We start from the raw sequence: 22,505 nt of genomic DNA, 5'->3' as shown, positions 1-22,505 counted from the left end.
TGGAATCATGAAGCAAATGAACAGAATGAATCAACTGTGTGGTCTTCAGTTGGTTTCTTTTCTTCTTCAGGTTAGAAAATTATACCAACTTTTAACTCATCCTTCTAAAGTATTTCAAGATAGGAAATACAAAAATTGGCCAATATGCTATTTCTGACAAGTTATTTTCTGACCCCTTTTATCCCTGAAGCACATTGCACCTGTGCTATGAAGCTCCAATACTACCCAATTAATTACAGGCAGTCCCCAAATTATGAACAAATTTACTCCTAACTGAATTTGTACATAAACTGGAGCCATTAGGTACAGTTCATACGTAATGTCAGTCAAAGGTTTACCTTCATATATAGTGCACGTTTCTGTGCATAACAACATATTAAAGAAACACATCCAGATACACGCAAACATCCTTAACATGATAACACAGTAATAACAGTAATAATGCTTTATGTGCCTCACGAAGGAGGGCTCATTTGTTATTACAAACCATTATATGGACCTCTAATTTTTAATATAACAGGTCTTCTGGGGGTAGGTTTGAATCTATGGGTTGTATGAAAGTCAGATATTCATATCTTGGGAACTATCAGTACCATTCTTTAGTCAATAAACACATTGCATGGTTCCGTTCATCCTTTAAATAACATTCTCTTGTCCTCCCTAGCTCTCTTAATTCATCTGAGAGTGGCGATATTTTTTTAATATACTTCCCTATCTCTTGCAACTGCCACCCATCTTCTGTCAGCTGTCATACTGTGGTGACTCATATGTTGCTGTGAAGATGAAAACTGTTACCTGTATTTCAGATGCTAGAAGGGGTACCCATGGTAAGTTTCAGTGGAACTTAGAGAATAGACAGAAAGGCCTGGTCATCTGCTTCTGAAAATAAGTCAAATTACAACACAACACTGACCAACTTCCATGCTTTTGACATGCCACCAGGAGGGATCAACTGGTAAAGCAGAGGGTCACTGTGGGCAAAGAAGACCTTCCCTGAGATGGACTTGCGCAAGGGCCTCAGTGAGGGATGGACTTGAACATGCCCGCAATCCTGAGGATGAGGCAGGACCTTGCAATATTGTGTTTTGTTGGACTTACACAGTCACCATGATTCCGAGTCAATGCTTCTGAACTTTTTGATAAACTGTCAGTAAAGACAGTATCCATAAAGCAAGTGTCAAAATGATATTAGCTACTAATAATACCTAGCAGATAATGTAGAAGGGCTGATGCATTTAAGTTATGGTGTTAGAGAAAAATACTGCCATAAAAACAAATAAATCTGTCTTGGAAGAAATACAGCCAGAATGTTCTTTAGAAGTGAGGATGGTGTCTCTCGTACTCTGAACATGTTGTCAGAAGAGGCCAGTCCCCGGAGAGGGACATCATGCTTGGCAAAGTGAGGGGTCAATGAAAAACAGGAAGACCCCCCCACACACACAACGAGATGGATCGACACAGTGGGAGCAACAATTGGCTCAAACATAACAATCATATTTGTGAGGATGGCATAGAACCAGGCAGTGTTTCATTCTGTTGTGAACAGGGTAGCTATGAGTCAGGACCTACTCCACAGCACCTAACAACATTACCTCCTGTCTATTTAGAAACGATCATATAGTTCAGAACAGAGAAGAAACTTAAAGCAAAGATGGCAATTCACTGATTTATTGATGATGTATTGATTGAAAAGCTGGTAGAATCAGAATTATGACAGTTCACTATACTGAGTGGAGGTCCTGGTGTGGCGCTGTCAGATAGGCACTGGACTGCTAACTGCAAAGTCGGCTGTTCAAACCCACCACTCACTCCTCAGAAACCGTGTACAAGGTCGCTGTGAGTCGGCGCTAACGCAACAACATACTAAGTGCAGCCAGTCCTGCACCCCACCTTCTCTACCGACATCTCCCATCAGCCACTCTGAAGCCTGACCAGTAAGCCCTTACATCTGTAAGTGAGGCTTTAGAGTCGTAACGACAGAGCCCAACAAAGACATGAGCAATATGGGAATCCAATCAGATGTCATTAAAGTATCTAGAAAATCGTGGCTCAGCCAGACAGCGAGAATGAAAAGACTTCAGATTTCAGTCAGGTAGCAGAAAGGTTGTCAAGAAAGCTGCAAACCTGGAGCAGAGGGTGCAGAATTTAGTCTGCCCAGTGGTACGTCAAAGTCAAGAGTTAGGGAAGAACTTCCTATGGCTGTCACTTGAACTTGGGGAAAAACAGCTGTGTGATATGCACATTGATTATTCACAAGTCCCTCTGTGCTCTGTAGTGAATTCAGCTGCACACACACCCCATGGGCCTCCCACCCTAGACAGAGCCCTCTGGCCACAGGCTCAGCCCTGTATCCAGTATCTTTAGACCCCCATGACTTTCTTCCAGGCTGCATGAATCACAGAATTCATCTAAGTTCTGCTTCTATTTTCAAGGTGAGCCGGACAGCCCAGCTGTGCACATACTCAGACACACAGAAAGGCTGGCGGAGGGCTGAGAGACAATCCAGTGGACTCGACAGATGACAGAAATAAAGCCCAAAGAGACACAGCTCCCTAAAACGTGGCTTGTGGGCAGGAGTGAAATTATGTGAAAATGGACGTTTGCTGCCCCCTAATCTGTTAAGGGCAATCCTGGTGTGGTGCTGTGGGTTGCAAAGTCGTTTGAACTGTAAGGTCGGTAGTTCAAACTCATCAGTTGCTCCTTGGAAACCTGATACAGGGTCGCTATGGGTCAGAATCGACTCACCAGCCATTAACAACAACAGTAACTCAGCTCAGGCATCTGACACAATCGACTAAATTCTCTCACCTGGTACTTTCTTGTAGGTCCCTTACTAAACACTAAACATAGACATGAATGTGGGTTTCACAGGCACGCCTCTGGAAATGCTATTTATTTACAGACGCCCCCACCACCACCACCACCCCCCAAGAGCTCAGGTTAATTTCCTCATATGTAGCGGCAGTCTATAGTGCAAAGTCTGAAACTTTGTTACCAGCCAGGACTAAACACAGAAGCAGATGTATTGAGTCAGAGAGGACCAATGAGGAATGGCCTTGGGACCTGAAGGCAAACAAACCTGTGACCACTTCAAAGAACATGCTGGCCTGTTCCCAATGTCCATCTCTCCACTCCTCGGGAACACCACCACAGTGTCTAATAAATCTACTTTTCCCCTCAGTCAATCTGATTGATCCTTGTAAATACCACTTCAGCCATGGCGCACTCCTAGCCACTGACCTATCTACTCTCAGCTTCACAGCCAGCCGTTCCAACAGTAGTTGCTGCCTGCCTCCTACTTATTCCTCTGCACACTCACTCCAGTCCAATGCCCACTCAGACTGCTCTGGTGCAGGTCAAGAAGCCGACAGGCATTTTTAGCAACCGCCTTCAATTCTGCTGAGCACTTCCGCCTTCCTGAAGAACTCTCTTCATTTTGTCGTGCCCCCTAGGGACCCCAGCCTCTCATCCTACAGACCCCCAGCCCTCACTGCTACTCTGTCAACATCTCCATGTCCATGGTGGCTTCTCCTCACACTCTAATGTTGGTGTTGTTCTGTGCCGTGGAGTCGGTTCTGACTCGTAGCGACCCTGTACAGGGTTTCCGAGGCTGTAAATCTTCACAGGAGCAGAACGCCTCATCTTTCTCCCGCGCTGCCATCAATACCCACAATACAGAGATAAAACACCCAAGGTCAAACCACCATCTTCGGTCCCTCGTCTGAGCTCCAGACATACTTGGCACCGCCACATACTTACATGTCTGAGAAGCACCTCCAACTTGACAGTTCAAAGCCAAACACCTCATCTTCCTCTCTCAGCATAGTCTCTCTCACCCTGTCTCTCAATGCCACCACCAACCAATGAACGGAGCAAGTCAGAAACCTAGGAGTCAGCTGTGGTCTCTCCCGATCCTTCACACCATCCCCAAATGCAATCTACCCCAACCTCACAGCCATCAAACTGATCCCAACTCACAGCGATCCTGGACAGGGTTTCCGAGGTAATAAGTCTTCACGGGAGAAGAAGCCTCAACGTTCTACTGAGGAGCAGCTGGTGGGTTTGAACTGCTGACCTTGCAGTTAGCAGTCCCGTGCCTGCTTATCTTCCAGCACCACCAGGGGTCCTTATATGCGATCTGAGTCCACTATACCTTTTCTGACCTGTTTATCTCTCTTGTCACACCTGACCCATACTCCATGTTCTCCCCTCCACTCCTGGTCCCCACACACTGAACAGAACTGGCTTTGCACAATATCTGATAGGTGGTCTATGACCTGTGCTGTTCTTTGATAAACAGCTAAAAGGCCCACAGGGTCCAGAATTCTTTCTGTTCCTCAAAACTGCCACAAAGGACCCCTCAGCCTGCAGAGCCCACCTCCTTCCCCAGTTAGCTCCTCCTTGTTAACAAGCTGTAATAGGATTCTGTGTCAACTATATTAGGCCAGGATTTCCAGAGGTTTAGCAGTTGAGATGTGGTTCTTCCCATGGTGATGAAACTTCACACAGACATAGTTATAGGCTGATGAGTGGCTATGAGCAGCCAATTAAAGGGATGTGTCCTTGGGGGTGTGGCCTGCTCCCAATGTAATGGACATACAGGAGGGATTCTCTTCCACTGGGAACCTGGGACTCTACAATTGTAAAACAATAAACTTCTCTTTATCTGTATACATACACGTTTCACTGGTTCTACTCCTCAAAAGGAGCTCTGATAGTGTAGTGGTTACAAACTGGACTGTGAACCTCAAGGACAGCAGTTCAAAACTACCAGCTGTTCCGTGGGACAACGAGGTGGCTTTATGCTCCTGTAAAGATTTACAGCCCCGGAAACCCTGTACAGGGTTGACTATGCATCGGAACTGACTCCACAGCACATAACCACCAACCACCACCATGTCTCAAAAAACCCATTCTAAGACCCACCTGGACATGACCTACCTCCACCCAGGTGGGACGGCCTCTCCACCCAGGTGGGACGGCCTCTCCCCTGCCTCTCCGCACACAGTATACATCACCTCCAGAGCATACGACACAGCTGCAACTACACAGGACATATGATTTCTACTGACAACCTTTGCTCATCCCCACTTGTAGGGCAGCTGTGTGAAAGCATTTCCAGAACCTACCACAGAGAGGGTTAGGGGCCTCTAGAACCCATCATGGTGTGTTTGTGCAAGGCCTAGTCTCACAAGGATACCAAGACAGACCCCGTTTCCTGGGTCCTGAGACGTCTCCGCCCCCAACTTTCTTCCTGAACTCCCCACAGACACTGTCAAACCTTCTTAGCCTATACAGCAGTCCAGCCGCTTCTGCGCTGCCTTCTCTCCCTCACCTGGAATCAGATCTTCATCAAGTGCTTCCTTCTGGCTCCCTCCCCATCTCCTCCCCTATGGGGGCACAGCTGTTGTTGTTACTAAGTGCTGTGAAGTCCATTCTCAAGGAGCCACTAGTGAGTCTGAATAGCCAACCTTGCGGTTCAAACCAACCTTGTGGTCCAGTGTCTTATCCTACAGTGCCACACTGTTTTTATTGTTGTTAAGTGCCGTCAAGTCAGTTTCAACCCATAGCAACCCTGTAGGGTTTCCGAGGAGCGGCTGGTGAGCTTGAACCACCGGCCTTGCAGTTCAAACCAACTTTGCAGTCCAGTGCATTCACCCATAGCGCCACACCAGAGCCCAAATAAAGCCTTGGCCCATCTACTCCCCTTGCATCTGCTTCTCTAAAGACTCAGGAAAACTAACACAACCCTCCAACTATCAACTCTTGAGTTCAAGAACCTTGCCTATTTTGGTGGCTGGTTCATTCCCAACACCTTGGCCAGCAGCAACACCGAGCACACAAATGAATCCATTACTCTAAATTCTAGAGGAACACAGAATACAACATCGAAGGGACTCCTGTTCATCATACTGCCTTCATTGAGTGACATGTGCAGCTTCGAGAAACACAGTCACCAGGCTGGTGGGGCATGTTTCCAAAAAACAGACACAGGTCACAGTGGAAGTAAATCCATGTGCCACACAGTTAAGTGAGGTATGCATCAAGTTCTATGACAGTCCGAGGACAAGGAAATGCACTGGGTCTTCAGGTGCAGTGGGGGCAGTCCCACATTGCCCTTACTTCTCTGTCCTTCAGCAGAGAAAGGGCAGCAATGCCACTGAAGGAGACAGAAAACTGCTGTAGCCTGTAGCGAGTGTCCGTGAAAAGCACCAGGGACAGAACCCTGCTCTCTGGAGAAAGAGAAAACTCACTTGTGGGCAGAGAAGAGCTCTGAGGCTCCATGGAGAAATGCTTTAGATGGAAAAAGACATTTTAGAAAACGCAGTGTAGAAAGCTGCTCAGCGCCCACGCAGCCCTCCCGCAAAGTAGCTGAATGTGAGAACTTTTTGGCTGCCTCTGACTTGGAAAAAAAAAAAAGGAAGAAGAGAAAAAAAAAGAGCTTAAAAAGAAAGATACCTAAGAAAAGCAATTTTCTGACAGAACATTACCTGCCATTTCTGACACTTTTAGATGAGAAATTCCCCTGCAGTCCATTCTGACTCCTAGTGTATAAGGCAAAGTGGAACTGTCCCGTCTTTCTATTGTGGAGCAGATGGTGAATTTGAACCGCCGTCCTTACAGTTTAAAACAGAAACCCAAGAAACTGTGGAAGAAAGTCCTGGTAATCTGTTTTGAAAGATCACAGTCAAGAAAACCCTAGAGAGCTGAGTTCTACCTGCAAACCAATAGGGTCAACATGAGTGAGAATCAACCCTATGGCAACAGGGTTAGTTTGGGGGCTTTTTGTTTGTTTGCTTATTTTTATAGATTCTTAGAAGAACAACAAATCTTGTTAGGTGCCCTCTAGTCAATTTCCACTCATTGCGACCTCAACTGAGAGAGGAGAACTTCTCAGAGGAGTTTCTTGGCTGTAATCTTTATGGAAACAAATCAGCAGTTCTTTCTCCCTTGGAGTCACTGAGTGGGTTCCAACTGCTAACATCTGCTTCATGGAGACCCCATGTGTGTCAGTTGAACTGTACGCCATAGGGTTTTCACTGGCTAATTTTTTTTTTTTTTAAGTTTTTGTGAATTATGTGATTGTTTACATAGTAGAACAATAGCTTTACATTCATCGTATCTTATTGCAATGATTACAATCCCCTCCATGCATCATCAAACAACCAAAGGGTACACCTCGCAAGCCTGCCCCCTGGCCATCAACGCACAGCCCCTCTCCTCCCTCCCAGAGTCTAGAGTCCCCAGCCACTCCATCTCTTCACATCATCATCTCTGCCTCCATCTCTGGGGTCGCTGCTTCTCTGGATAAGGTCCCGCACTCAGCTCTTCTCCCTTGATGGTCCCAGGGCCCTCCTGGACTACAGAGCAGCCACTCCCCTCCGTTTGTTACAAAACATCTACCTTTACATTTGCAACACTCACAGTCAGTCCTGATAGCAATTATTCACTATTGAACCACAAGAGTCTTATTCCCATCTTCTTTCACCAGCCCCGTCCAGACAGGTTGGAAACTACTCAGTGCAGCTAGGCTCCCTCTTGAAAGCTGGTAAGCCAGTCACTTCGTGCCTTTGTAGCCCTCCCACCCCCTCCATTTTGAGTAGCTAATGTCTAAGTTGTCCATCCCTGTCAACCCTGTGTACTGAGGGGGTGGGAATGATCCTAGCTATAAAGATTTGTTCCCTCTTTTGAGCTACTACATCCACAAGCATAGGTCAAGTTCATCACTTTGTAGCTGATTACTGTTTTATTCTTCTTCTTTTTTCCTCTAATTGAGTTTTCTGGTCATCCAGCCATAGAAGTCAGGTCAGACAGGTACTATCTACAAGTAAGGGTGTTCTTGTGCATCTCCCCTCACTTCCTGTCAGCCAGACCCTTCACTCTCTGCTCTAGTCCTCTATGACTATGTCCCTGTCCCTGGGCCCAGGAGTCCCCAGGTCTTGCCATACTGCTGGCCAGCCAGGTCTCAATCCAGGTTGACAGGAGTCTATTGAACGTGGTCAGACTCAGCTCACAACTTCATTGCTGGTTTTCCCCCACTTCCCCTTATTCGGTGACCAACACGCTCAACAGCAAGACCACGTGCCTACTCGTGTATTCCCTTGAATCTTAGTCTTGGAAGGGGGTTTGCCCTGAGGGGACCTGACCACTTGCCTTGATGGCTTCCAGGCGAATGACTCGCTTGTTCTTGTAGTAGTCAACTGCTGTTACTGTTTTTTGTTTTTCCTGCCGGTCTTTCTTTCAAGAAGTATCTTCTGTTCGTCTGGCTGTTCCAGGCTGGTCTGCTTGTCCTTTCAGTGGAGATTTCCCACCTCAGAAGGTTCTGGATGAGGATCAGGATTCCACCTATGGTCTTGTGCAATGCAAAGGCTCTGCAGGGAGCCTCCTTCACTGGGCACATTAGCATAGTGGTTACAAATAGGGCTGTAAACCGCAAGGCCAGTAGTTCGAAACTACCAGCCATTGTGTGGGAGAAAGATGAGGCTTTCTCCTCCTGTAAAGATTTACAGCCTCGGAAAACCTGTTCAGGGTCACTATGGGTCGGAATTGACTCCACGGCACATAACAACAACAACAAATCAGTTACAGGATGAAGACGGACTTATAGGCTTTCTATGGTGATTTTTCTGGCTATTCCTTTCTCTCCCCGTCAAGAATCTATTTTACAATAGCAGGTAAGGGAAACCAAGATTCAAAAGACAGCCAAGCAGCTTAACATTATTTCCCCTCTTTTACCCAGTCAAATCATGCCTTAATCCCTGTATCCCAGAGCCCTGTTGTTACAAGGTTGTGCATACATCTTTATTTACCTCTGCCCCACTTATCAGTGGCTAAGTTTTTGAAAAGTAGATTGCCAGACCTTTCTTCCAAGGTACCTGTGACTGAACTTGAACCACTAACCTTCTGGTTAACACTGAGTACTTAGACTCCTTTAGATTTTCATACCCGCACCTAACAACAACAACAACAAATTGTAGTCAGAGTAGAAAGCTGTCCATCAATAAAGCACTCCATCAGTCACACTGTCCCTCCCCCATGCCCGACCCCCAACAGGCACTGGTCTGTGCGCTATCTCTGTAACATCATCATTTTGGGACTGTTATGTAAGCGGCATGATGCAGGCTATAGCCTTCAGAGATTGGTGGAGTTTATTTTTCACTCTTGTGAAGCTTTTAATAACTAACATTTCCTGAGCTGTTCTGCTACCTCCCACCACCCGACCCAAGTCTGACTCAGTCAGTCCGAGAGGGGGACCCTCTCGTCCTGGTTAATGGATCACTGTGGTGCTAAAGATGGAGCCCGACATCCTGCTAACAGCAGGTGACATCTCACCTGTCACCTCGGCCGCCTGCCACATCCTTCCAGGAGCCAGAGACTTAACCAACTTGACTACCAAAGTGCTCAGGTCTGCCCTCACAGTCTGTTCTTTCTGAGTGTCATTAACAGGTTTTGTGGTGAGTTTCTTTCCAAGTTGCATCTGGCTCAGAGGGCTGCAAGCCTGTATCCATGAATTCACACTTTTTCATTCAGAAATCATGTTTTCAAAGCAGCCAGCCAATCTTACTAGACAATCTACTGCCTGACTTATAGCTGATACTCTAAGTGTGTGGAGTAGCCTGTTGACCCAGAGCCTGAGGGATCAAGCAGGCCCCACTCAACGCCTCCCCAGAAAGTCCCTAAACACCACCTCCATTGTTTCTACTGAATGCCGAAGCCCTACATATGGGATAATCTGGGATCATCACAGAGAACCTAGCCTAATACCTGATGGTCCACCACATACAGGGCACAGAGGGCCAACCAATGTCCCACCCACCCAGCCCCAGCTGGCAACACCCCCAGACATAATGAGACAACACACCTCTTCTCTCTGGGACCCAGGGGCAGAAAGTGCACAGTATCTATCATGTGAGGAGTCCCGGTGTGGCGCTGCTGGGTAATGCAATGGATTGCTAAATCCACTTGAACTGGAAGGCTGGCGGTTCAAATTCACCAGCTGTTCCTCGGAAACCCTATACAGGGTCGCTATGGGTCGGAACCCAACTCTACAGCCCTTAAAAACAACAATAACATCTGGCATGGGAGGTTGGGCTGGGAGTGGACACACAGACCACATTTCCCAGTTGCTCTTTCGACTCGTTAGCCCGGGTGAGTAACGGATGGCCAAATGGGTATAAGTAGAGAAGCTGCAGCAGGTCTTAAGGAGCCACCTGGGGGCTCCTCCTTCCTCCTCCTCCATCATCTTCTCTTTTCCATCCTGCTGCCTGGAATGCAGATGTGATAGGTGGAGCTGCAGCTGCCATTTTGGGCCACAAGAAAATGAGTCCCAGCCTAGAGATTGAGAAATGATGAGAAGGAAATGTTGTTGTTGTGTGCCGTCAAGTTGGTTCTGACTCAGAGCGACCCTGTATAGATTTACCAAGGCTGTAAATCTTTACAGGAGCAGAAAGCCTCATCTTTCTCCTACAGAGCAGCTGGTGGATTCAAACTGCTGAACCTGTGGTTCGCAACCGAACGTATAACCCACTGTCAGTAGAGCCTAATCCTTGCTACAGCAGGTGCATGAAACAGATCCGTGTATCACCTCTGCCAACAAAATGACTTTTTGTTATCATTATTCATCTATTTATATCTTTCTTCAACCTCTTTCTATATTTGGCCCTTATCATTCCTTGGGAACAAAGAGATTCATGTTCCAAGGCAGCGTAGCGGCAGTTTACAGGCGCAAACTGAACTCACCTGAAAACAAAGTGAATGGTGAGCTTACTTACCTACATGCCCCCCCCAACCAAAGTTTACTTATTTCCAAGTTCACACGTCATCCTAGTCGACCTGGAATAAATACGGAATTCCTGATCCAGAACTGGACTTCTCAAGGTCTACAATCCAAACCCACCAATCACTCCTCAGAAACCTGGGTTGAGACATGGTTGGCCAACAGTATGGTGAGACCTGGGGACTCCTGGGCCCAGGGGCAGGACATAGCCATAGAGGACTAGAGCAGAGAATAAAGGGTCTGGCTGTTAGGAAGTGAGGGGAGATGCACAAGAACACCAATACTTGCAGATAGTATCCATTTGACCTGGCTTCAATGGCTGGATGACCAGAACTAAACTAGAGGAAGAAAGAAGAGGAATAAACCCTTATACAGGGTCTCTATGAGTCAGAACCGACTTAACAGAATTAGCAACAACGTAAATGGAAGGTTCCTGCCCCACCACAATATAATTAAATAAGCACCCAGCTCTTCCCATTTCACGACCGCCATGCAGACAAAGCAGTATCTCTTTATTTTTATTTTTGGAGTTTATTTGCTTTATTGCTGAGGCAGTTGTTGGGGCTGACCTGGGAGGCCTAGAATAATTATTTGGTGACTTTAATTTCATAATGGGAAGAACCCTAAGAGTTTGTTGTTCTTCTAGAGGAAGCTGGAGGCTTTTTTATACCCAACAACTATTGACTTAACCAGAAAGACATCAGTTGAGTGAAACCTAGGAAGAAAACAGCATATATATCCAATCCTACCTGACAGAGTCAGAAGTAATACAGCCAGGCAGCTCCTTAGAAGGGCATGTCATCAGGAAAGACCCACTGCCAGAAAAGGCCATCCCCCGTGGTTGTTGCTGAAAATACTCACAGCATAACACACACCCAGTTCAGCCAATTCCCCGGGGGCAATTCAGCAACAGTTAAGGCAGCATTTGATTGTAGAGCCATTCTTCCCTCCTTTTCCAAGTGGTTCCTGCTTCTAATCTAATCGTTCTAAGCTTCTATCTAATGGTTCAAGTTGCTATCCTCACTTTGATCCCAGATAGATGGTTCTTAAGCATACATCATGCTCATATGTTGTGGTTGTTAAGTACCACTGAGGTGGTCTGACACACAGTGATCCTGTATAGGAGCGCCTGTTGAACTTGAACCGCCGACCTTGCAGTTCAAACCGACCTTGCGGCCCAGTGCTTTATTCTACAGACTCCTAGACTACCTTATTTTTAAGGCCTGTCATGAAATCTAAGCACTTAACTACAGCCCCATTCATAACGTGACAAACATTACCAGGAAGCTATAACACAGCAGCATATATTTGGAATAAATCACTGTTCAAAATTCAGATCCTGGAGCAAATATGCACTGTGGTTATTATAAACACAACACAGTTTCCACATCATCATCATCATTATGAATATAAACTTTCAAAATGGTTTTCTGACCAAAATTTCTGTACTTCATGGAGGAAAGAGCATTTAAAAACATAAAACCACCTCTGAATCTGTTTGGGGAAGATTTTGCACTGGATCTTGGTGGTGTAAAAACTTCCCCCCGGTGGGTTTCTCTTGTGTTATGTGTTTCTAGATTCAGACTCCAACATATATTTCTGAGTTACTTAGAATTTCTGTTTTTAATCAGCAAGAAGAAAAACAAAAGGCAAGGGATTCTGCACATGCTGTTGTTGCTTATGACACACCTCTGTGCACTTCCACGTCCATAAAACGTGGGAATGTTGTACATGGAGTGAGTTGGAGGGATTGCGTTTTTCAGCCACGGCTTCTATATCTTTGCATATCTTTTTCTGCAATGTCAGGAATGTATAAGGAATCATTCTTAACTCTAACTCCTAGTGAGAAAATACAATCAAAGGCTAAGGAGTACTTGAAGGAGCGCTGGTGGTGTGGAGGGTTAGGTGTTGAGTGCTAAGCACAATGTCAGCAGTTCAAACCCACCAGCTGCCCCGTGGGAGAAAGATGAGGCTGTCTGCCCCCATCAAGACTGACAATCTCAGAAACCCTACACAGGGTTGCTGTGAGTTGGGATCGACTCAATAGCAGTGGGGTTTTGGGTGTTAAAAGAGTACTTGAGGAAGAGACAAAATATGAATATGCCATCTTATTACCTAATACGATCTTTATAGTTTTTCTATAAATTGAAAATAATCTAAAATGAACAGTTTACTTAAAAAACAAAAAAAGAAAAGTTTTCTAACTAAAGAAAAAGATCCACTCCCACTGAGTGTCTCTGAACCATGCACAAGGAGCAGAGATGGTTCCGTACAACAATTTTTCCCTTCCCTGCAGAAGACCTAGGTTCGATTCCTGGCCCCTGCACTCACCAGCAGCCATCTGATAGAGGAGGGATACCAGCTGCTGGGATGCTGAGCAGGTGTCCACGGAGCTTCCTCACCAACACAGACTAAGAGGAAACCAAAAACCCAATGCAACTCAGTCGAGTCTGACGTAACAGCGATCCTACAGGGTAGAGCAGAACTGCTCCGTAGGATTTCCAAAACCGTCAATCTTTACAGAAGCTCAGAGCAGCTGGTGGGCTTGAATCTTGTGGTTAGCAGCCCAAAGCTTAACCCACTGTGCCACCAGGACCCTAGGAAGAAAGGCCTGGCTGTCTGCTTCTGAAAACTAGTCAATGAAAACTTTATGAATCACAGTGGCATCTATTGCGCATAGGGTAGCCAGGAGTCAGGGCCCTTAACAACAACAACAACATATAGAGATTTGTTTCTAAGTGCCGTCAAGTCGGTTCCAGCTCATAGGGACCCTGTATAGGGCTTCTGAGGAGCAGCTGGTGGGTTTGAACTGCTGCCCTTTCGGTTAGCAGGCCTGTAGCTTTCCTTCAGTGTCACACCAGGACTCCACATACAGATACATAAATTAACCTTTTTATGACATGAATCAGTTTTTCTTAGCACACAAGGCTCTAATGATACAATGGGCTTCAAAGAGTTCATGGAAAAATTCCATTAATGTTTCATTCCATTACCCCACGATGTCTTCGAAGCCCTTCCCATATTACTGAATCTGTGTTCCCACCTGTAAAATGGGGCTAATGACAGTAGCTCCCTCTGGGGGTTGGATGATGATTATATAACACACAGAAGCACGTGTCAGGGCATGTGGCACCTGCAAGCAGGTAAAATACTAGCTGCTGGTTTTCCACTAACTGCCCCACTCACATTCTGAAAAGTATGCACTATGTTTGCGTGCATGCACACACACACACACACTCATCATTCTTCATGGAGAGGTTCATCGAGGTGTTTGTTCAGCAGGGACCGGGAAGAGGGAGCTGCCCATTTGTGGGTCCAGGGGGCCTGTTACCCTCCTCACTGCGTGTCATGCTTCCCGGAGCCAGTGGTTGAGAGGGTGCATGTACTGGTGTCACATTAGCTAATGAGCTCAAACTTGCTAAACTAAGCTGAGCTAATGAGCTCTGCTTAGCTAATCAGCTCTAAAAAAAAATGAGCTTTCTTTTTTGGTGAAAAGGCAGCACCCAAAGTTAATTTGTAAGTCGGTTGTTTGAAATGGGGATGTGTTTTTCCACAGGAATGATATGGCAAATGAAGACAGAGTTGCGAAGCCAGCCCTAAACCCTTCTGAATCCTAAAGGAAGGGGACAATGGTACAGGAGTTCTGGGTTCTACCAGCTGTGCGCCTATGGAAAGGGGAAGAAACTGATTGTCCCTTTCCTAGATGCATAGGTTGTGTTAGGGTTAAAAATTAAAGAGCCACTTATCCACAGGCAAAGATGAGAGGGGCAGGGAAACTAGATCAATGGAAAGAGAACCAATAGGATGCAAATCATGAGGCACTGACATAGTGAATGTTGTAACCAATGTCCTGGAACACTCTGCATAAAAACTGTTCAATGGGAGCCTAATTGGCTATATAAACATCCACCCAAAACACACACAAATATACTTTTTTAATGAATGAGAGAAAATAACAGCCGCGACGATTCCATTCTAACTCAACTATGTTGTTGTTGTTGTTAGGTGCCATGGAGTCCGTACTGACTCACAGCGACCTTATGCACAACAGAATGAAACACTACCCGGTCCTGGACCAACCTTACAATTGTTGCTGAGCCCATGGATGCTGCCACTTTGCCAATCCATCTCACTGGGGGTCTTCCTCTTTTTCTTTGACCCTCCACTTAACCAAACATGTGCATTGGTGTGTAACCTAGTAGATTATTCACTCCCCTTACAGCTGTGGCAGAGTCCTGGTGTGGCACTGTGGGATAATGCACTGGACCACAAGGTCAGTTTGAACCATAAGGTCAGTGGTTCAAATTCACCAGTCACTCCTCAGAAACCCTATACAGGGTCACTATGAGTCAGAACCAACTTGATGGCATTTAACAACACCAACAGCTGTGGCACAGTAAAACGGAATCTGCTGAAAGTGACAAAACAAACAAATGCTGTTAAAATCCCGTCCCCATTCAAGAGTGCTTATTAGGAAATCTCTTTTTATTTTATTTTCTATGCTAAGACCCTTAATGAGAGCAGTGGGTCTAAAACAAAGTGAGACCTATGAACTCAGGTGCATATGAGAATACTTTTTATTATTTAATGCAAGACAGCGACAATCTCACTAGTCTGAGAATCTGAACATCTTTAAATGAGAGCTGAAATAGTGGGTTGCTTATCCCTTTTCCCAAGAAAGAAATGCAAGTATGCAACAAGAAATCATCCAAACAACCTCATGCTGAAGACCAGTTTTGTTAGGACAAACACTGTACTCCTCTTGGTCCCCACACAGAAGGGGAGTGGTTTGGTGGGGGGAGTCCAGCCTAAGATCAGAAATACACTCAGAATGCTCCTTAGACGCAAGGATGGGTAAGACTCTGTACTTTAGACAAGCTGTCAGGAGGAACCAGTCCCTGAAGGAAGACATCGTGCTTGGTAAAGCGGAGGGTCAGCAAGAGAGAGGAAGACCACCAATGAAATGGCAGCAACAATGGGCTCAAACATGGCACCACTGATGAGGGTGGGGCAGGACCAGGCGTGTTTCATTCTGCCAGTCAGAGGATTGTTATGAGTAGGAACAGACTCTAAGGCACCTAACAACAACAACAACAACTGCTATCAGAAGACATGCATTCTCACCCTGCCTTTGCTGCTGCGCTGCTGTGTGACCTTACACACACCACCCAGCCTCCTGAATCTCAAGTTCCTCATCTGTGAAATGGGATCTTTACCAGTTCTACAATTCTACGGGAATCCTGGGGTGGTGCTGCACGTTAGTGCACTGCACTGCAAGGTAAGTTTAACACCACCACTTAACAACAACACCAACCATTATACGAGGGGCTTCAAAAAGATCAGAGAAATTCCATTATCTTTTAATTCCATTTTTCCAGAAACTTTAGGAAGCCCCCTTGCTATATTCAGAAGTAAAAGAAAAGTATCCTGAATATAGCTGATAAAATTTTAGAATCTAATCTGCCTAAGATTGACTACAGTCAATATCAAAGATGCAAACAGAAAGTGTCATTTTGAAAAGCACCTTATTTTTAAGATTTAAAAAAAAAGTTTTTATTAGTCCATGATTTGAAATATCAGTGTCTCTGTTTATCCTTGGCACTGTATCTAAATACGGGGTGACTGGGAATAGTTATTTCAGTGCTTCTTGTGGGAAAGACTTCGGTCTTTGACAATAAAAAATGAATGAAGCTAATCCAAACACTGCATGACTACAAACTTTGAAATGGGTGTGACTGAGTTGGCAGGCAAGTTTTCCTTGGCTCCTCCACTCCTGGGCATTGTTGTTTTAATGCAATTCCAGAATCGTTTATTAGGTACCATATACCTAAAAGACTGGAAAGCAGAAACTTAAAAAGAGACTTTAAAAAAACCCCACCAGTGTTCATGGTCGTACTAGTCATGATAGTCAAAAGATGGCCCATTAACAAATGAATGGATAAATAAAATATGGTACACGGTACAACTCAGCCAGAAGGAGCCACAAGATCTTGATGCATGCTACAGTACGGATGGAGTCCTGGTGTGGCACTGTAGGATAAGCACTGGACTGCTAACTGCAAGAACATTCCAGTCTTGGATAGGGTCGCTATGAGCTGTAAAACCATTCAACGACACTGAACACCATACTATGGATGGAGTTTGAAGTAAGCTAATCATGAAAGGACAAATATTAGATGACCTCATTGATATAAAAAGCCAGGAAAAGGCAAATATACAGAGATCCAAGTCTTGATACACGCTACAGTATGGATAGAGTCCTGGTATAACACTGTAGGATAAGCACCGGATTGCTTGGTTACTACCAAGGACTAGAGGGAGGAGGGTCAACAGTGATGGAAATATCCAATTTCTAGGCTTCCTTCTCTCCTAATGCTTCACTGTCCTTGAGCAAATGCTGCCATCTGGTCTCAAACAGTTGGTTTTTCTAAAGTGCTTATACCTCATTCATGTCACCATCCTTCCTACGGGCTGGTCACCCAGAGAGCTCAGTCAGTAGAGCATCAGACTTTTAATCTGAAGGTCCAGGGTTCAGGTCCCTGTTTGGGTGTCCACTCTTTTTCGAATTCTGGTGTGACACTGCAGGATAAGCACTGGGCTGCTAACCACAAGGTTCAAAACCCCCAGCGGCTCCTTGGAAGCCCTATACAGCAGAGGTGGAGAATGTCCGGCCCATGGACTGCAATAAGGCCAGAGAAATCTTTGGTCTGGCCCTGCTAAGGCATTAATAATTCCAGCAATCACATTAAAGGTGAGTTAATTAAATGTTTGACCTAATACAGCAGGTTAATTTTTTTTTAAGTTTTTATTGTGAATTGAGTGATAGTGTATATGGGAGAAAATTAGTTTTACATTCATCCTATCATATTTCATTTCACTGAAATGATGACAATCCCCTCCATTCAACAACATCACTCAAGAGTATTTGCTTTGATTCCCTCTGGTTGTTTTTTTTTTTAGATGTACACAAAAACAATCAGGATTACGTAATCATTTAAACAACCAAAGGGCACATTCTGCAAACCTGCCTCCCACACAGCCTTTCTCTTTCCATGAGTCTAGAGTTCACAGTTGCTCTATCTTTCCATGTCTCTCAGGTTAATTTTTAAGTTGAAAATTTTGAACGGTCTGCAAATGATGTCATAATATTTGGCGGAAAAAAGGTTCCCCACCCTTGCTATAGGGATGGTGTGGCGCAGCGGGTTAATGTGCTGGACTGCAAAGTTGCTTTAAACGGCGAGGTCAGTGCTACTCCTCAGAAAACCTATACAGGTTGCTGTGGGTCGGAATCGACTCGATGGCAAACGACAACCACTCCTGCTATACAGGTTGCTATGAGTTGGAACCGACTCAACAGCACTTAACATCAACAACATGGGCTTGTCAATGGCTGAAAATTAAGTCATGGCGGTGATCCATTTTTTAAGTGAAATATCACAGAAGCACAAAAGAGGAGGACAGTTTGCTGTACATAGTTAGAACAAGTGTTCCGTGAAATGATCATTTCTGTGCATGTGTTTGGGTGTCTGGATCTCAGCGTGTAGGATCCAACCACAAGCCAAACCCTAAAATCTCTAAGAGTCTGAGAGGCACCATTGCATGTGTCCAGGTGCAAAAAGGGCAGCCCATCATCATCACCCCTGCCAGCAGCCAGGAAACAGCGGTGGTAGTACAGTCCAGCATCTCACACTGGGGAAGGACCACGTTCAAGGGAGGTCACACAAGTCCTGCTGGGCTGAGGCTCCCAGTGTGATTCCATCCCAACACTCTCCACCCAGTGACCCCGTGGGCACACACACACACGGGCGCAGGCACCAAGAGCACAGGGCATGGAGAAGGGGAGAAACTCAGCTTCGATGAACTCAGAATTTGGAAAAAGGTACATTTTGTGGTTTACGGTTTAAATCACATTTGGTGGTAGAGAAGGAATTGTCTGGTAACCCAAACTTCTCAGTGTTTGTGACTTTTTAATCCAATGCTGGTAGTGACAATACAATTCCTTCTCACTGTCCCCAAATGGCAGCGTCCCTGTCCCCTTTCAACTGCATCTGGCCCACTAGGGCCTGCACCTGTGGAGGGCTCCATGCAGATTTCCCTGCACTCACTCACAGAAGACATGCTGAGAGTCAGAGGGTCTGCCTGGTTCTACGAATCTAAGCTACCAGCAGACCCTGCTCCAGGGGTGGAAAGTACGGGAAGATATGGGAGTCGTTCCAGAACCTTCTCCCTTACAACTCTCTTCACTTTCTGTTTTCTTCATATGTGACAATAACAACCACCTTCCCACCTTTGAAACAAGGATCTTGTGAGGATAGCAGCACCAATTCTAAGAAGCGATTTAAACCTGTCTGAAGAAAGGACACACACATACAAATGTTGTTGTGTTTGCCATCAAGTTGATTTTCAGGGACCCCATGTGACAGAGAAGAACCGTCCCATCGGGTTTCCTGGGCTATAATCTTTACGGGAACAGACTGCCAGGTTTTTCTCTCTTGGAGCTACCGGGTGGGTTTGAACTAGCAGCCTTTCAACTAGCAGCTGAGCACTTAACTGATGCACCACCAGAGTATCTATGCATGATCAACAATGCAACCAGCAGTATTTGCTATCTCATGTCATGGTGCTTTTCAAAGATTCAAATTATAGTCGATCCCCATTGTTCATGAATTCTGCCCAGTGAATTCACCTATTTGCTCTTTCCCTGCTGTTCGGGGACCTGCTGGTAAACTGAGTGAGGACCAGCGATCAAGGCTGATTTGGCATTGGCTGATTCAGAGTTCACAAGAACTTCGAGGAACATAACTGTCGTGAATAACAACACTGGACTGTGTGCCTTTGGCCCTGACAACAGACAATAAGCACCACATTACCTCATGGTGAGGTGCCCGACACATGTGGTATCCCCAATACCTAACACCTTGTGCTTACACTGCGGCGCTGTAGAGCCTGAAATCGGAAGGCTTTTTGCCTGCGAACGACTCCAGCCAGGCAGAGCTTAATTCCATCTTGTGCTTAGGTTTAAGTGTTCAGATGCCAATTTTCCTTGAGTACCTCATGTACTTCCAAGGGGTGAATTCTATTTGAAAGTGGGCTTGGGGCCGCTTCCCCCATCTGGCCCTAGACATACTACCTCTGAAGGCTCCCTTTGTTGTGATGTCATACTCAGAACCTCAAGGATAGTCTGTAAGCTCTGCTATCTATCTGCAACAGTCCCCTCCCAGCTTTCCGTAGGCCCAGCATGCGTCTGTGATGCATTCCTGCCATCAGTCCTGGTTGTGGGAAGAGAGTCCTTTATTCTCTGTACGCTGTAAAAGGTCACCACATGGAGACAGAACTTTGGAAACCCGTCATGATGTCACATTGATGATTACCCTCACCTGGGTGAGCTCTGTCTTCATCTTGCATTTACTCCTGTTTAATACTCGTAAAGAGTCTCTATAATATTTACATATTTGAAGATGGGGTCTCTTTGCTCCTGTTCAACAGCAGTTAAGCATTCAATAAGTAGGTATTGACTAAAGAGTCCAGGGAACAAACGGAGGAATGAAAAATTTACAAAGGACAACATGGAAGAAACAGGTGTCCTGGAGAAGACACGGGGCTGAGGTTCCTGCCCAGAAGGGACGCTCTCATAGATCCGTAACATATCGTCCCCAGAAAAACAAGGTCCGCTCAGTCTATCTGCTCCCTCCAGACATCCAGATAGGTTTATCATGCCTTCTTATGTTCAATGTATGAGACCAGATGCATCAAGTGAAGGCCTTCTCCTTTGGAGGCTGAATGAACCTAATGGACTACAGACAATGGGGAAATGAGCAGGCTCTCAGAGCACCTTCTGGTCCCCTGCTTGCTCAGTGTAGACACAGGAGAGTAGCGTTACTTGTTGTCCAGATTTCATTATAAACACAGAATCCCTTTCTCTACCCAAAAGAAACTTTCAAAAGGAAAATAAAGGCAATGTTCATCCTAAAACAACGGAGAAACACTTTCATTTTATACCCTCTCTGGTGTTCAATTGGAGTCCGCAAGGTTGACAGTTCAAACCCACCAGCCACTCGGCAGAAACCCTATACAAGGTTGCTGTGAGTTAGAACCAACTCGAAGGCACTGTAACGACAATAACATTCTGTCTCAGGTGAGAGATGACTCTATCACACTCTAGTGAGGCGTCAGATCCTGCTGGCTCTCCAGACTCTCTTCCCACCTCTCCCTAAATACAGGGGGCTTGGTGGGCCCAGTGGGATGAAGCAGCAATAGGAACTCTCCCCCATGTCACCAAAATGTTGCTCCATGCTGACACTGTGCTCCAGTCCTCATAACCACATTCCACACTGACCTCATCATGCTCCCCGCCCAAGACTCTCTTCTGGAATTCCAGAGTAGAGCCTGGCCTGGTGCTTCCAGACCCACAAAGGCCTCCTCAGCACAGAACTTATTGCTGAACCTCAGTCTTGGGCCTAGGACCCTTTCTCTACTGGTATACTTCCAACTCCAAATGTCACTGTGCAAATTAAGTCACTGTCTACTCCTGCCTTTTCTGTTCCTGGGCTCTGCCTACCTGATGCCACCTGGGCTGCCCTAAAATAACCTGCTGGCTACTGATCTAGATTTCTTCTCTCCCCGTGAAGTTAGGCTTGTCTCCTCAAAGTCTGTGTCAACCCACTGGACAGCTGCCCCATCTGCATCACTTCACTGTAGCTAACTGCCATGGACACTATGGTCAGCCATCCAGGGGGGCCTCCACCCCTTATACTTTCAGGACTGAAACAATCATCCCCATCTACTGAGGATGTTGACCTCTGACACGCTTGGAAAACTACCTGCGACTGAGGAGAGGTCCCCTGCCCAAAGCCAGCCTCCCCCGAGGGCAGCCACATCCAATGACTGAAGAGTGGAGCAGAATGAACACCTAGTCCCTAGCAACAGAAGATTAGCAGGAGAGGTTGGTGTGAATCCTTCACCCTTCACTCACCCCAGGTGTGGATCTGAATGCAGACCCTATAAACTCCCTAAACCAGTAAGTGGAGTCTAGGCAGCCCTGGAGACATTCCCTCATCTCCTTCTGAACTCCTGAGAATTCTGTAGCCACAAGGAATCCATTCAGTCCACTCATGACTCACCATCCCATCAACGAGCCATCTAAAAAGGTTGAGGAAGTCTTCAGAATTTCAAGTCCAGCCATGCAGGAAACAATACAAATTGGGGGGCGTGGCTGGCAGAACAATCGTTCCTCAAAGATGTGGGACCTGTGAATTTGCCATTTGACAAAGCAAAGAGGCTCTGCAGATGATTAAGGATCCTGAGATGGTAAGTAAGTATCAGACTTCTGACCTACTGATAATAAATTTGTGCTGTTTTAACTACAAATTTGTGGTCATTTATTAAATGGCTAGGATGGGAAACTAGTAAGAGGGAAAGAGCGAATGAGGAGGAAATTTGCTAGATCCTCATTTATTTCCACACTTTATCACCCCTTTCTCTGTCTGACTGGGTTCCCGCTTAGGAAGGAAAGGTAGAGCTCTTTCTTGACAACATGAACCTGAGTCAACTTTGGGTGACATGAACAAAGCCACACAACTTTCTAAAGTCAATTTCACATTTCCTTTAGTGTGAAGAAGGTACCCTGGTGGTGTAGTGGGTTAACTGTTGGGCTGCCAACCTTAAGGTCAGCAGTTCAAACCCATGAGCCACTCAGTGGGAGACCAATGAAGCGGTCTGTTACAGTCTT

General features: G+C 45.8%; 1 protein-coding gene and 1 non-coding gene across 3 annotated transcripts in view; one reads left to right on the top strand and one right to left on the bottom strand.

Moving 5' to 3' along the window:
• Positions 1-22,505, bottom strand: part of ZDHHC14 (zinc finger, DHHC-type containing 14) — a 328,836-nt gene that overhangs the window by 279,069 nt on the left and 27,262 nt on the right. The window lies entirely within an intron of this gene.
• Positions 17,255-17,327, top strand: TRNAK-UUU. The gene has a single exon. It is a non-coding gene; the product is annotated as a tRNA-Lys (tRNA).

Source organism: Chrysochloris asiatica, unplaced genomic scaffold, assembly GCF_000296735.1.
Source record: "Chrysochloris asiatica unplaced genomic scaffold, ChrAsi1.0 scaffold00117, whole genome shotgun sequence".
Taxonomy (NCBI): domain Eukaryota; kingdom Metazoa; phylum Chordata; class Mammalia; order Afrosoricida; family Chrysochloridae; genus Chrysochloris; species Chrysochloris asiatica.
This window is presented reverse-complemented; position numbering and strand designations above follow the sequence as displayed.